The sequence below is a fragment of the Aptenodytes patagonicus genome, chromosome 15 (assembly GCF_965638725.1).
Source record: "Aptenodytes patagonicus chromosome 15, bAptPat1.pri.cur, whole genome shotgun sequence".
Classification (NCBI taxonomy): domain Eukaryota; kingdom Metazoa; phylum Chordata; class Aves; order Sphenisciformes; family Spheniscidae; genus Aptenodytes; species Aptenodytes patagonicus.
Window position 1 is genome coordinate 2,026,601 of NC_134963.1, and position 14,827 is coordinate 2,041,427.

The following is a 14,827-nucleotide window of genomic DNA, read 5'->3' on the forward strand; positions in this document are numbered from 1 at the left end:
ACCACCTCAAGCCTTTCCCTGAAGAGCGAAGACAATCAGATCTATTGCTTTGGGTTTTTTTTCAGCAAAAACAAATCTGGAGCATGAGCAGGAGCATTGACAGGACACTGGGACCTGTTTGATTCCCCCACCCGCAAATGCGGAGATATTTCTGTTTTCAGCTGTCGCTATTAGTGTATTCTCAGTTCTCCTCCCCTCCACCCCCAGTTGCAACCAGTACTAAAAAGGTTTTTTGATTCTTTCCTAGCAGTTGAAGCAAACCTGCTGCATTTTAACTTCCTTCTGCAGGGCAGATTTACTCACTGTGGTTACCCTGTGGTTGCCACATGTTAGTTACATTAAAGGCACTGCTCCCTAATCTAATGAAACAGAAATCCATGAGATGTACAAAACCATTCTATTATTCTCCTATTTTCAAGAACATTTCCTGTTCTCCTCTCTCCCCCCCTCACTAATTTCATGAATATGGGCTCAGTCTGTTGGAAGGGAGCTTTCAAACAGTGTGTGTCAGGCTAGGTTGTTAAAATATATCCACCCTGTTTGGATTTTGGCAGTTGCGATAACCAGGAGCACGGAGGTGATATTCCTGTTTGAAGAAGAACGGTAGGTATTTATCTATGAAGTACGAGTCAGTATCTAGGGTTCTTAATTGTTTGATGGCATTGCAAAAAGCACACTGCGAGTCAATAAAAGTTTTACCTGAGTAAAGATGATTGAAATCCTAACAAAAAGGTGCTCTAAGGGTGATGATATTTAATACCATTAAATACACAGCCAGAGATATGCAGATCTCTGTTTGTCTATTTGTATCTGAAGAACAAACTATAACCTGAATAGGGGTTTAGAAAAAGTATTCAAGACAATTTCTAAGTGCATTAAAACATCAATCCTCACAAAGTGTCTAAGAAGTAGCAGACGTTTAGACACTTACTTCAGCTACAAAACAAGCAGCGCTGTATCTCAGACTTGAAATGGTCCATGTGCTGCTTTTGCATTTATAAGTTTTGTTATTGTCATAATAGGAAGTTTAAGAGCAGGAAAGAATTTTGATTTTTGCTTATATTTTTACAAGTGGATGGATCACGTGCGTAGGAGTGCTCAAATGACTGTGAGAGCTGTGAACTGGAGTTGGGAGCGCTGACTCCCTCCGACTGCTCTAACTCCCCATTGAGTCAGATCATTTTGTATCTGGACTTCAGTATAAGGTTTAGTCAGAGATGACAGCAACAGAACTCCTTCATGAGTCATCTACTTAATTCTGGTCCAGACAGAGGGCTCTTCCTTTTGCTTTATTAGTCTGTTAGCTCCGTTGTCTTGCTGTTAGATGTGTTGGTTGTTGTTGTTTTTTTTTTCCAATCTAAATGAGGTTCTTTTTTCTGTGCTTTCAATTCTTTTGGCAGGGGCATTTTCAGCCATTGCAAGCATTTTCTACCTCTGCAGGTTAGCCCTGGCTTGTGCTGTACTCAAGCAGATTACTCCCAGTCCTAAAGGGAAAACTGTCTAGGAGGTTTCCCATGAAGAAGGTGATCTAATCCATTTGAGCTGGTAAAAGACTTCCGTGAGCTTTGAAATATGCTGGACTGTGCCTTACAAGTAATACATGTTACTTTTATAGCAAGGCAATGATAATTTAAAGTGAGGACGATATCTAGAGGCCTGTAGGCCTGTGACCTAAGAGAAGCTCTCCTAGTAGCTGCTAGAAATTTCTGTAATGAAATCCCAAACCCTGTGAGATATTCCAGGTTTTGCTGCCAACCTGAAACCTGAGTTAGGGTTATGGAGGTCCATGAAACTTTCAAGAGAACCATGGCCAGTTTTTGGTTTCAGCTGAGTTTTGCAGTCGTGCCATAGGTTCATTTAAATGCTGAATATGTGGAAATGAGCTCCTCTCCTTCCATGTGAATGTTCATTTAGTACACTTTGTTTAGCTACGATGGCAACGCAGTTTTTGGAAACGTTCTGTGTGCATTAGTCATCAATATCTGAGCAATGTTTCTATTGTGCTCATCTGCCAATGGTCCTAAAAAGCATCAGCAATTCATCTATTCCAGCTGGGACAAGAAAGACTGACAAACTGCAGTGCTGCATTGAAAAGCGACTAAAAATGGAATCATAGGGCATGTTTATTGTATTTTCGTGACTGCAGCAGTTAGGGACTGATTTTCTAGCATACTGCAGCATTTGGGATTACCACTGTGGGCTGTCCTGTTTCATCCCACGGGATGACTCAGTCGGAAGTCTACTCTTCTGAAGCCCGTGTGGAGGATCAGCCTCTGATAGTTGTACTGATGAGGGGGAGGGAGCTATACTTGCATCCAGCTACCTGGCGTGGTGCTAGTTTTACTTTGACAACCTGGTGCTAGGATGACAGTCCTCAGTAAAGTTGAGGAGTTAGCATGTGTAGCACTGAATACTTACAGGTTCAGACTAAGAGGATCACATCAGGAAGAAGGATGAACTCACAATTAAGGTCCTGAGCTAGAACCTCATGAATCTGGGTTTGACTTCTGTGATCAGATCCTTGCCTGACCTTGTGCTCAAGGTGATACCAGAGGTTTAGTTTCCATCTGCAGGGTGGAAAAATTATTCCTCCATCTGCCTGCCCTTTGCTTCTCTACATAAATGATGGGTGAGGAGGGGTCTTCAATCAATGGAACAAGAGAGGGGTCTCACAAAGCTAACTTCAGCTGAATAAGACTAGTTTCTGTTGTGTTGGTATCTAATAGGCTCTTCCAGAGGCTGAATCAGAGCTGCTAAATGGCAATTCCTGCTCTGAATTGCCTTGGTTAAAGCTAGTCTTTGCAAATCACCTTTTTTCTATCACACTTATGCAGAATGCCCTGTCCACCAGGGTTTTGAATGCTATTGCATTTTTGCCATCTGTCTTCAAGTGAGTCACCTTGGAGAGAGGCAACTCTCTTGCCCACTGCAGCCTGTGCCCTGCCTGGTGCTCCTACGCTGGTGCCTGTGCTGCTGATACTCCTGAGCACCTGCTTGCAGATGAGTTGATTTATCTGTGATTTGTCAAGAGGAAAACAAGGAATAAGAAAATTCTGCAGAGCAATGATGCCCTGCATCTCCTCCTGGGTAGAATTGCCCTAGCTGGCTGCTCCATCATATGCTTATGAGGAGTGGGACTGAGACTGGGAGGTTTTTAAGGTCAGCACCATCTATTCAGAGCAAGAATAGAAGGTCTGACCTTTTTCAAATGGTAAGCTTTGTCAGTGGTCCCATTGGGATTTTCCCCCAGGTGACTGCTTAAATGTCACTTGTGGTAAACCAGGGAACTGGAAGCACTACGAACTTCCCTTTCTCCTCCATGAGGCATCACTGAGAGCTTCTAATGAGCGTATATGTTTTCCTAAAGTTGAAAACATGTGAATAGAATTGTATTTTTCATATCATATCTGTTTTGTAAAAGCCATAGTTCTTGAAGATGTCTGTTTCTTTAGCAATGCAAAAAAAAAAAATCCTGTATAGCTACAATTAACACTGCAGCAACAACTCAGTGGCATATATTCCTTGTGTTTATTGATTAGCGAACAAGCCCCCTGGGGTTTACATTGCTTCCAACACATTTGGTTCCAGCTGAATACCTGCAGTGTGCATTGATCTGAGTGTGTGATTTCTCCTAAATATCAGCCATCCTGTTCTATTGCATCACAGCTGTATATGTGCTATCGTAGCTGTGCAAAACCAAGTGGCTGAAAATGAAAAATCACCATGTGAAAAATGAAAGGGCACCTGTTCCAGTCTCTGATATCCATGAGCCCTCTCTGTCACATTGAGGTTACACCTGCATAATTCACTTGGCTTCAATAGAGCGACTTCTGATTTATATTTGCATGTGTGAGAAGAAACTCAGGTCCCTCAGGGGCTATGGCAGTTCAGTGCTTCAAAGAATCAGGTCCCTGCTGCAGAAAAGGACCAGATACCAAAGTTCAAAGTGAATGGATGCTTGTTTTTTTACAGCTTTTGTTTTCTTTGTGAGCATGAACTACAGATCATTGCACAGGCATTTCCAGTATAGGTGTGGCTGCAGTAATTACTGCTTATTCTTTTGAAGGAACCTGCACTTACAAAACAGAGCAGGATATGAAAGCAGATGAACATGCTGTCTAAAAGGACCCAATGTGACCAGCTGAAGTTCAAAGGTTAGGAACAGCGGGATGAGTTGCTTGGCAAGACAAGGGCTTCAGCATATGCTGTGCTTGGTGGGTTACTGGAAGGTGTAGGTCCCTGCTCGAAGCACCCTTCTGTGGCTTAGCACACTGGCAGAGCAAGTGCTTTACACTGATGCTGAAGAGACAGTGCAGGTGATGAGGACAGAGGCAAAGGGAGGATGGATGTGAAGGAGAAGGAAGGCTATGGGGAGAGTGGTGCTAGTGCTGTAGGAGTAATGAGCTGGATTTGTTTCAGCTCATCAGCCTCTAATCTATTTTAAAGTTGGTATTAAAGTATGAAGTAGCGTGTGGCAAGGAGGATGGAGAGATACAGACAAGCTTTCAAACTGGCGTTGAGGTGCAGGCTAATTCTGCATTTCTATTCATGGTTGTGTAGCAGAAAAAGCACAGGCTGCATGTGGAAGAGTGAGAAAAGGCTGATAAGCAAACCAGGGAACATTAATACATCAGTAATGGGGAATTTCTTCTTTCAGCTGCATGTTGTGTTGGTCCTAACCAAGCATAAAGATTCTCCACAAACAGTGCTGCCTTTGCTTTCATCTGCCATGGCCTCACCCAAAACTTGCTAGGAAGGGTCATGTTGTGAGGACTCTGGCTGTGCTGCTCCGGACGCAAAGTGGACGGGTCCTACTAACTGCAGAGCTGCTCTGTCAGGGCTCTGGTACCTGAGCTCCCCTTGCTATAGCCCAACAGGGATGAGCTATTGACCTCTCAAGTTCTCTCCCAACTCTACTTTTCTGTAACTTAAGAAAAAGTGTCCCTCTCCCTTTGCTCTTGGGGACATGGTCTCACCGTGACTGTTTTCTGCAAAGACCTGAAGAAACGTCTTACTTTTTCTAAAATGCAGCTTTTCTTTATCTTGTGCTAATTTTTAATGAATACTGCAGCAGCAATAGTGAAGGCGGCTGTGGCAGGACTGCAGGTAAGGGTCTGAGGATGTTACTTTTGTTAGAAGGCAGGGCTGAGACTTTGGTGGCAGGAGGCTTGGATGCAGAAAGCAAGGAGGGTTTCACCCTGAGCTCGCTCAGCCCCCCTTACCCAGAGCAATCACAGCTGTTGCTTTGGATTGTGGAATAAGAAGCAGTCTCCAAGGTTCATTAGGCCCTCGCCTATTAAGAGCTTTAAAAACTGGGGTCAGGACCTTGAAACAGATCTGCAGGCTGGGAGTGAGCGGAGTGTGTGTGCTATCTGTGCAGCAAGGGGAGCGGTTTTGGTTCACCTCCAAGTGGATCAGTGCCTGCGGTACAAAACCACCTGGAATTAATTGAAAACACTGGTGGCCATTTTCAGCAGAGAGGCAGAAGCAGGCTGAGAGACTGGGAACACGCTGCCCTTATCCCCCGGTTACACTGGTGGAGGCACGTGTGGGAGGTTTATGCTGACACTTCCCACACTGTATGTGCTTTGTGAACTTTCATTTCCAGGGCTGTCTAATCAAAGTCTTTTGCTGCAATTACAGACATGTTTTATTTTCTTGTAATAGAGTTGCACGCATTTATTTTCACTCTAACCATACTGTCCCAACAAGAAGGCGCTGCTTAGAATGATGACAGCTTCTCACATTCAAATGCTGCTTTTCTGCTCTTACGTCTCTCTCTCTCTTCCCATAGGCCACATGCATGGCAGAGTAATTGTGTGGGATACAGGACTCTACTCGTCAAATCCATGGAGATGAAGCCCACCAGAAAACTCTCAGGTTTGGCCAGGATTTCAAAGTGAATTCCAGATGTCATTAGAAAGATTTATTGGTTTGTATCTGATGAACAGTGTCCTTTGTTTTCTTTCTATTCTTTGGCTTATGAATATGAAAGAATATCTAATGGAAAGAATACTTGTTCACAGCAGATGACTTTTGGTGGTCCCTTAAGGAAGGCTGCATGCTCTTTGCTGATGAGGCCATTGATATTGTAGCATATGGAACAAAGTTAGGATGCTCTGGGTATTTATAAATGTAATCAAGGAGAATTATCCAGATATCCTGTACTTCATTTGAGAAGTACAACTAAGTACAAATAATAAAATCAATACATTCCAGCACTGATTTTTGTTGGCCTCAGAATCTTGGAGGAGATGAGGGACTTCCTGCTCCAGGAGAGAGTCACGACTGGAAACCAGGTGGGACTATAGCTGCAAGTCTGAGGAGTGTAAGGTGGAGAAGGGATGCTTTAGTCAATGTGTAAGAGGAATTGATTACAACTTGCATTAGGAAGGTACATTTAAGAATGAAGACTGAGCTGCGCTGAGATGCAACTCCTATTGCGTTGTGTGCCTTGGTGAAAGGGAGTGATGTGGCAAAACAGGGTTTATCATGCCAGTGGCAGAAGAAAACCTCTTGGTTCCAGCTCTGTCAGTGGACTGTTGATGGGCATGGGCAGTCTATTCTGCCCGAGATTTTTAGTTCTTTGGCCTACTCTGTCCTCCCAGCATCTCCTCTGGCTTTTTGTCAGGCCACGTTGTTCCTGCAGGAGAACTTTGATTCACCTTTTCTCTGTGGAGCTGGGCCTTTCCTCTCTGCCCTCCACCTTTGGCAGTTCTTGCAGAACACCCCTGGTATCACTGAACTTTCTGACCAGGACAGAGAGATCTCTCGCCCTCCGGTGCAGCCAGTTTTCCCAGTGCTGATGCTCCTGTTTCAATTAGTGCAGGTTTTTCCATGTGCAGTATGATGTCTGAATGAAATCTGGGACTGCAGCTCATACATATACAGATATAGCTGCTGGACCAGTAATTCTTCTGTCTCCTTTTCAGCTTATAAGACATAGCTCTAAATTGAATCTCAGAAAAACGAGGTTCCAGGTCCAAGAAGTAGGGTAATGATTTGGAATTGGTTTTTCTCCTGTTTTGTGTTGTTCCATCCAGGTGTGGTAGTTTTCTCCTCACTGCAGAGGAGGTAGGGGCTATGTTCTTCAAGGGAAATTCCAGTTTGGGGTAATGCAAATGAAAACACCATGTGTGTCCTTTTTCATTCAAATTATATACAAAAAATTGGTGATACAAGACATGAGCAAAGGCAGAACAGAGCCTAGAGTCTTTAATCTTTAAAATCTATTTTACATGATTAAAAGGATCCTGCCTGGAGAAAAGCAAGACTGGCTATTTATATCTCCATTCTTCTCCCCCCGCCCCCCCTTTTTTTCCCAGAAAATACTGCACAGTCTTTCACATCTGAAAGACCACGGCTGGCTGCCATTAATTTTAATGCTAAATCCTCATCAGCATTTCAAAACATTATGAAAATGTCTAAGAAACTGTCTTCTAGTAGCTTGAAAATATTGCAGGCAGCAACCTAAATAATACTGTAAGTGCCCTGGTAAGTACAAGAGCACACGCTGGAAAGGAAAAGAGAAAAATAAAAGGCTTTAGACCACCAAGCAAACGTCAGTTCTACAAAGCAGGCATAAATGGATTGCAGGATTTCATGGATGCTGAGAGTTTGAATTACTGACTGAGCTACACCTCACTTACAGAAAATGTGGTTTTCTTTTTTAGAGAACGCATCAAATATTGAATGCTACTGTTTGCTGTGCAGTCTGCTCTGAAGACAGGTACATAAATAACCTTACATGTAGGGTTCTGTTTAGGCCGACAAATGCAATTAAATGAATGGAATATGGCCAGGACCCCAAAATTAGCGCTCTATTACACTGCATTAGCGAAGATGATGGATGTCAATTAAATTGAAATCAGTGGTCATAGGTTAAACAAATGATGTTTCTGATCAAAGCACTCCTCCTTCAGCAAAGCATTAAACCTGTCCTAAACTTAAATACATGTTTTTAAGTCCTGCTTAAAATTGAGCATGTGCTTAAGTAATTTCCTGCTTAGGGAAGGGCTGGACCATGCATTTTCGGGTTTATTTTTTTAACTGGGAGTATCATGCTTACCTAGTTGCCGATGGACAGGTTTCATCGAGACAGTTATGCATATGCCAAATTTCACTGGGGTTTCAGGACATGCTATTGCTGTCTCGTGCTTGTTTGTATTTATAGTGCTCCAGCACGCTTGGGGAACTATATAAGGATTTCAAAAGCTCATGCTATTTTTGCTTTCATTGATGATGCTTTCACTGAAGCTCTACCCTGCAATGGGTTGGCAGCAGAGGGCTGACAAGTGGTCCTCATCCTTTGGTAGTAAGTGGGATGTTGCCAGTTGAGGATGATTATCCATATCGTTAGTTTTGCAATAGTGATTTTTTTTTTCCCCTTTGGTGAATATTTTTAAATATTGCCAAGTCTTTCTGCTTTTGTAAGAATTAAAGTGAATTTTTATCCTTCTCTTTTTGAGAGATCTGCAAACCTATAGCCCAATTTTAATAATAATTAAAAAAAAAGCGCCACACAAACCCCATGAAATTTTTCAAGGGGGAAAATAAACCTTACTGTTTTTCCCAGTTCACATAAGTGGGGCAAGAACTCTGTCCAAGCAAATTGAGTCAAAATCTCAGTTTTGCTGGGAAATCCTAAGGTTTGGGAGAAAATGTAGAGAGTCAAAAACAAAGGCAGAAATGGAAACTTTCATCAGCCCCTGTGCTGCTTTTTCTCTCTTTGATTAAACATCAGGTTTAAGTATCATCAACAACGTGAATTCTGAAGAATACAAGAGAATGCACTTCAGGTTAGAAAGCTTGTCTTTTATTCAGGTGTTAAAAAAAAAAAAAAAAATAGAAGCCACTAGACTATTCTTGAAATAAATCACTGAGAGGGTTAGACGAGGGCTGGAGGTGCACACTAGATTTTTCATTGCCAGCTCCTTGTAGCCAAGGTACGTTGTCAAGACTAACCTTGGAAAAGCACTTCTCTCTCTTCTCCCTGCATAGCTCTCCATGGTGGCATCATTAATGTTGATGGCTGTAATTGACCACAAAGAGCAGACCTTTAGTCCCTACCTGATCTTTCCGAGTGTTTATACACTGCTAGCCTGACCACACAGCAGGGTAATGAGCATTACACTTGACAAATATTGTCATGCCTAAACAGGAGATAGTGCTTCTGCTAAGACAAGCAGCAAGCCTGGGGGCACATCATGCTCAAATAGGAAAGCTGAGAATTAATATTAATTCTCTTCCACTTGCTAGGGGCCTGATACAGATCCCTAATGTCAGCTAAGTCTTTCCACTGTGAGCTTTGCATCTCTCCTATGAAGTAGCCCTTTAAAATACAATAGGACCAAATAGTATAATAATAAATTTGACGGTAATAACAGGTGGTGCAAACTGCTTTTTAACTAGGATCAGGACTGTTCCAGTAGCTGGATGAGGTACCGATATGAGATGAAAAAGCCCAGCTCCTAATTCCTTCTAGATTTAAATATCCGGAGTCTTGATACATGTTGGATAGCTCTCCGAATTTTATGTGCTAGAGCAAACCATGGTGAGCAATTTGGAAGAAATGAGAACCTGTGATTTTATTTGCATTGAGCCTGTCATGTAAAACTCTGCATAGCTGCTGTATACAGTCTGCATGCAGAGCTTTGGGGGAAACTCCCCTCTGCCCCACACCAAGCCTGCTCATAAATCCCAGGTAACTGTAGCACCCACGTTGCTGAGTTGCCTTCTCCCTGCTACGTATGTGCGTTTTTCTTGGTTATAAACAGCATCAAAAGTTATAATGACTTTTTGAGGTTCTCTTTCTAGATGCTGTAATTTGTTTTTATTTTATATAATTTCAAATAGAGAGTAATTCTTGTGAAATGAATGGGATTACAAATTATGCTTGTGTCTAAATATCTCTCTGGTCTGTTTATCTGGTGTCTAGGCCTCACTGTGGATTTTTTTGGTCATAACTTGCCATGATTTACTCAACTGCTGTCTCCTTTTTATTTCTTTCTGACAGAATCCTTGATATCAGGTAGAGTCAGATATTCCTGAAGGTTTGGGCTAAGTTAAATAACTTCGCAATACAGCACAAGAACATGGTGCTAAATAGAGGGGGCAGCCAGGTTTCCAGCCTGCTGCTGAGAGCCGGATCTGCTGTGCTGGTGCTTGCTTTTTGCTTTGCAAACTTGCTTGTGCTCAGAAAGCTTCTGACTAACTTTGTTGAACAGCTGAGTCAGCTGGACTTTCCGGGGTGCTCTCCAGGTCCACTCTCCTCTCCCTGGCCCCAGGCTGGTGTGTGTACGCATCTGAGACCAGCGTTGCCTGAACGTAGTATTTTAAGTATCTGGGTCTGTGCACTATATAGATCTCGATTCTGTTTTTTATCATCTCTCATCCGGGTCTGAAGTGTACCACTGCAACCTCATGCTCTTGACTAACTCCTGCCGGTGTGCTGGCTGCAGGCAGAGGTCAGATGCTCGCTCCGGACTTTCGGCACCTGCTGCCTGGAAGCACTGCCTTTGCGGGCTACCTGCGGGCAAGGACTGGAGCAGCGTTTCCAGCTGGGGAGGGCAGCTCTGTGCCGACTTGCTGTTTGTTGGAGACTTGTGCTTTAGCAATGCGGTCTTAACAAAGCATTGCTGATCATTCCTGTCACCAGATATTCATCTAGGTCAGCAAAATGCAGCCAGTCCCACTGAAACAGGAGGGAGTGAGGGTGCCACCAGACTGCCATTAAGTCCTTTGGAAGATTGTCCTGTTGACAGAGGATGATTTACTGGGATACATATCCAGGGCCAAGTCAAACTGAGCCAACTGATGCAAGTAGATCTCTGTTTAGGTCAAGCCTAAATGCAGCCCAGAGTATTTTGCCTGCATTGACTGCAAGCAGTGCTTCAGCTGCTGGTGCAGAATTGCTTGGCAGCAGCATGTGAAGGCACAGTCCCGAGCCACAGCGAGCACCCAGGCTCGCCAGTGCTGCATTGGGCGTGCAGTGGTTCTGTGGCATCCCTGTCTCAAGCATACCCCACATGCTCAGTAAATCTCCTCTGGGACAGACGTGTTCCTTTGCATCAGGATCTGCTAATTTTGTGTTCAGAATCTTTTGGGCTAAACAGAGAAAAAAAAAGTTTATCCTCTAAAAGAGTGAGGATTCTTTCTCTTTGCAGTGCTGGAAAGCAGGTGCAGTGAATGCTTTCCATCAGCTTGCTTACTTCCCCGTGGGAAGGACATGCTCAATGCACCCATCACAGCCCCCAGATCCTCAGGAGATGTGGCCAGGCCCTCAAACCACACTCGGAGGTGAGCAGTGTGCAGTAATTGAGCTGTGCATCCTCTTAGGACTGTCTTGATCCATGATGTTTGCTGTCAGCAAGATCCCAGTGGGAACCACTGCAGGCACGTCAATATTCTGCTTCCTCTGTAAAGAGACTCTAAGCTGCCAGGTCAGTTTTTTGTCTCAATATCACCTAGTTTTCACCTGTCTACTATTAAACTGTTAATATATCGGGAGGGAAAACTCATCCAGGAGAGTGTATTAGGAATACCTAAATGAGGTAGCTGTGTTATCCTCAGCAAAATATTATTGTTATTAAATGTTCCCACCAGATACTTGGACAGCTTGCATTACAACTGGAAAGCTAACATTTCATTATAGGAAGATATATATTCATAATGGATTGCAATTTACCAAAATACACAGAGGGCCCCAGATTTGTCAGTGCACATTTGCTCTGCAAGAAATACATCTCACTAAAACCCAGATGTCAAAATTAACAGTAGAGCTTTCGCAATGTAGGGAAGAAGGCTGACATTTCAGAGCTGGCAGTCCAGCTGTGTTAACGGCATCAGGGAGCCTTTGTGTTATTAAGTACAATGTTTAGCAGTAGAACTGCATTAGGTGTTTATTTAAATTATAAGTGGTGGGAAATCACTATGCTGTGTTGATGGGAACAATTGCAATCAGGTGAGATCCCAGATCCCCTCCTCCGCCCAATATTTTCTCTTTCCATTCACTTGCCATGTTCCCGTATAGCAAAATTTCAAGCGGTTGTAAGAATTACTTCAGTTCTGAGGAAATTGCTGGGGATCATCGTCAGGGTCACGTTTTGGAGAGGGATGAGGGAGACAGGTGTTTGAAAGCTCTTGTAAATGTCTGAGTAACTGTTCTGAAATGTAAATTATTGATTCATACCCTCCTGTTTTCTAATGTGCTTTATCTTCCTGGTAATTTAACCTAGTTTTCAGGGTATTTTTATCTGTAGCTTTCTAGAACCTGTATTATTACCCATGTATTTTATCTCATCTCTTTCTCCTGTTCTTAGATGTTAGGTAGTGTGTCAGGGCACTGATTAGCTTGACTAATTTGTTGGCATAGCTTTCTGTCAGGGGAAAAAGGGTGCACGTTTTTAAAAGTGAAGATAATTAACCATTGGAACAACACAAGCACTAGTGGTACTCCAGTACTAGCAATAGTAATGTCAGGAGGTATGTTTTCCTAAGACATGTCTCTCTTTTCCACTGGTGTTAATGTTTGGAAGCCCTATGGCCTGTACGACACGGAAGACGGGTGATCTTGATGGTCCATCATGTCTTGGGAATTCCCAAACCTAGTGCTTGGGCTGTGTTTAGCTCTGTTCCTGCTGGCAGGAAAGGACAGGAGGAAGGGTTTGGTCACACGGGCAGTGCCCATGTACTGCGGAGCTGGAGATCTGTATCTCAGGTCACATCAGACTAAGGGCAATGAATTACTTGCAAAGTGGTGGGTAATCTTGGCTTCTGGAAGGCTCCCGGGGTCTCTAATTGCTGATTGAAACGTGCTTTGCAATCTTATAGAGCCTCCGACTGTACTCGCTAGAGCAGATGCTGCATCAAAGGGCACTGATATGGAGTTAGCCTGCTCCCTGGGGAGATGGGAGAAGGAAGATGCTCTGGGGACCCTCTCTGGGGATGCTGCTGTGTGCAGGGGTGCAGCCCCCTGGAAGAGCATCCCCTCCCTGCTGGGCTGAGAGGCAGGACAGGGCCAGGCACCCAGAAAAAAAAGGGGATGTAAATATGGGAGAGATGCTCTTAGGGGACCCTGTGGGAGTCAATATCCCACTGATAAGAAGACTTAGTGTATTTATTTGTGGGTGCTGTCCTGGTCCTGGCCACTTGTATTTGAGCACCACCAGAGAAGTAGCCTTGCTGGTACGGCTTTGTTGGGTGGGGAAGCAACATCCCCTTTTATAGGCAGAAGGAAGCGCTGACTTACCTGCGGACAAGGGAGATATTCAATTTCAAGGCAAAGTCATATTTCCTCTTTAAAATCCAGATAGAGATTGCTGTTGACCCCAGCAGCATTATGTGACCTTATCTACCACACAGATACTTTCCTGAGGTTTTCTATTAGGCGGGCCTGCTGCTCGAAGGGCGAGCGTGGGGGCCATGCCGAGGTTTGAACCCACCCACGCTGAGCAGAGGTGGCTGGAGGGGCAGGTACGAGGTGCTCTGCGTGGCTGGCTGGGAGAAATAAGGGGAGGAACATCTAGAGGAAAACAGCTCCCCAAAGCCAGCATAGAGACGCTCAGCCCTCTTCAATAAATCACTTGAGCGTGATCTCGAGCATCTATTGCAATGTTTTGCTGAACGGGGCCCAGCAGAGGAAGAAGTCCTTAGGCAAATCACAGTGTATAAATACCTCTGCTGTGAGTGTAACTAAGGCCACGGCGCTGTCACACCACACAGTCAGCGATAAATACGTTCCTGAATTAGGGAGAATCTCTGCTGTATTTCAGATGTGACTGAGCTACATGTACAAAATGTCCTTTGAAATAGCAGCTGTGTCTGCGTTATCTTCCTCTGAGAGATAAGCAATTATGAGAACGTTATAATGATTTCTTTAAAAAAAAAAAAAAGTCTGCTTTTTAGTGCAGGAGATATTTGAACATCAGTACCTTGAATTGATTAAAAAGAACTGTACTGATAATGCAATTTTGTAGCTTGTGATTTACACTGAATGGCGCAATGAATCATGATGAAAGGCTGGAGAGGAGATTTCTGACGGGACCTTCCGCTGCACTGGTGGCTCTGAGATGGTGTGTTCATTTCACAAAGAAGTCTGCACTTTTATAAAACATCTTATTGCTGGGGAATTAACGCTAGCGTGGTTTTAGTGGCACGTTTTTGTTCATTAATGGCGAACACGGGAATACCTTGCTTTGCTGAAGGGCCTTTTAGGAGAGCCGCGTTTCTAAGGGATACTCTGCATTCCTCTGCACACTGATGTCTTCTGTACTTCTACTTTGAAGGATTTTGAATATTATATGCTTATAAAATTTGTATTTCTCCTGGCTGTCTATTAGTCATAGCAATTACATCTATTTTTCACACTTTCCCAAATGCAAAACAGATTTCTTCCACTCTGATAGCTAACTGCTAGAAAACAAAATCTCCCAACTAACAGGTACTATCAGTGAATTCTTGGATCATAGAAGAATTTGTATCTTCTCCTTGAATCGCCAGGCAATTTATTTATTCAAGCCCTCTTGGAATCTGTTCCCTTGCAACATGTAACTCTAGTGCCATTTTATGAGTAAGGTTAGCTGAGAGATGCTTACGGTTTAAGTGTGTTCATGTATCTAACAGGCAGTGTCAGGATGCACGTTGCTGTAAGCAGATGGAGCAGTTACCAAGCTGAGCTGGACTCTTTCGCTCTGTTCTTTTAATTCCTTTTTGCACTGTGTGTAAAAAAAACAAAGGAAAAAACCAAAAGGGGGGGTTCAGTCCACTGTGCCTCTGAGACGCACTCTGAGCATCATTAATTTCACTTCTGCTCGAGGTGGCACTTAGG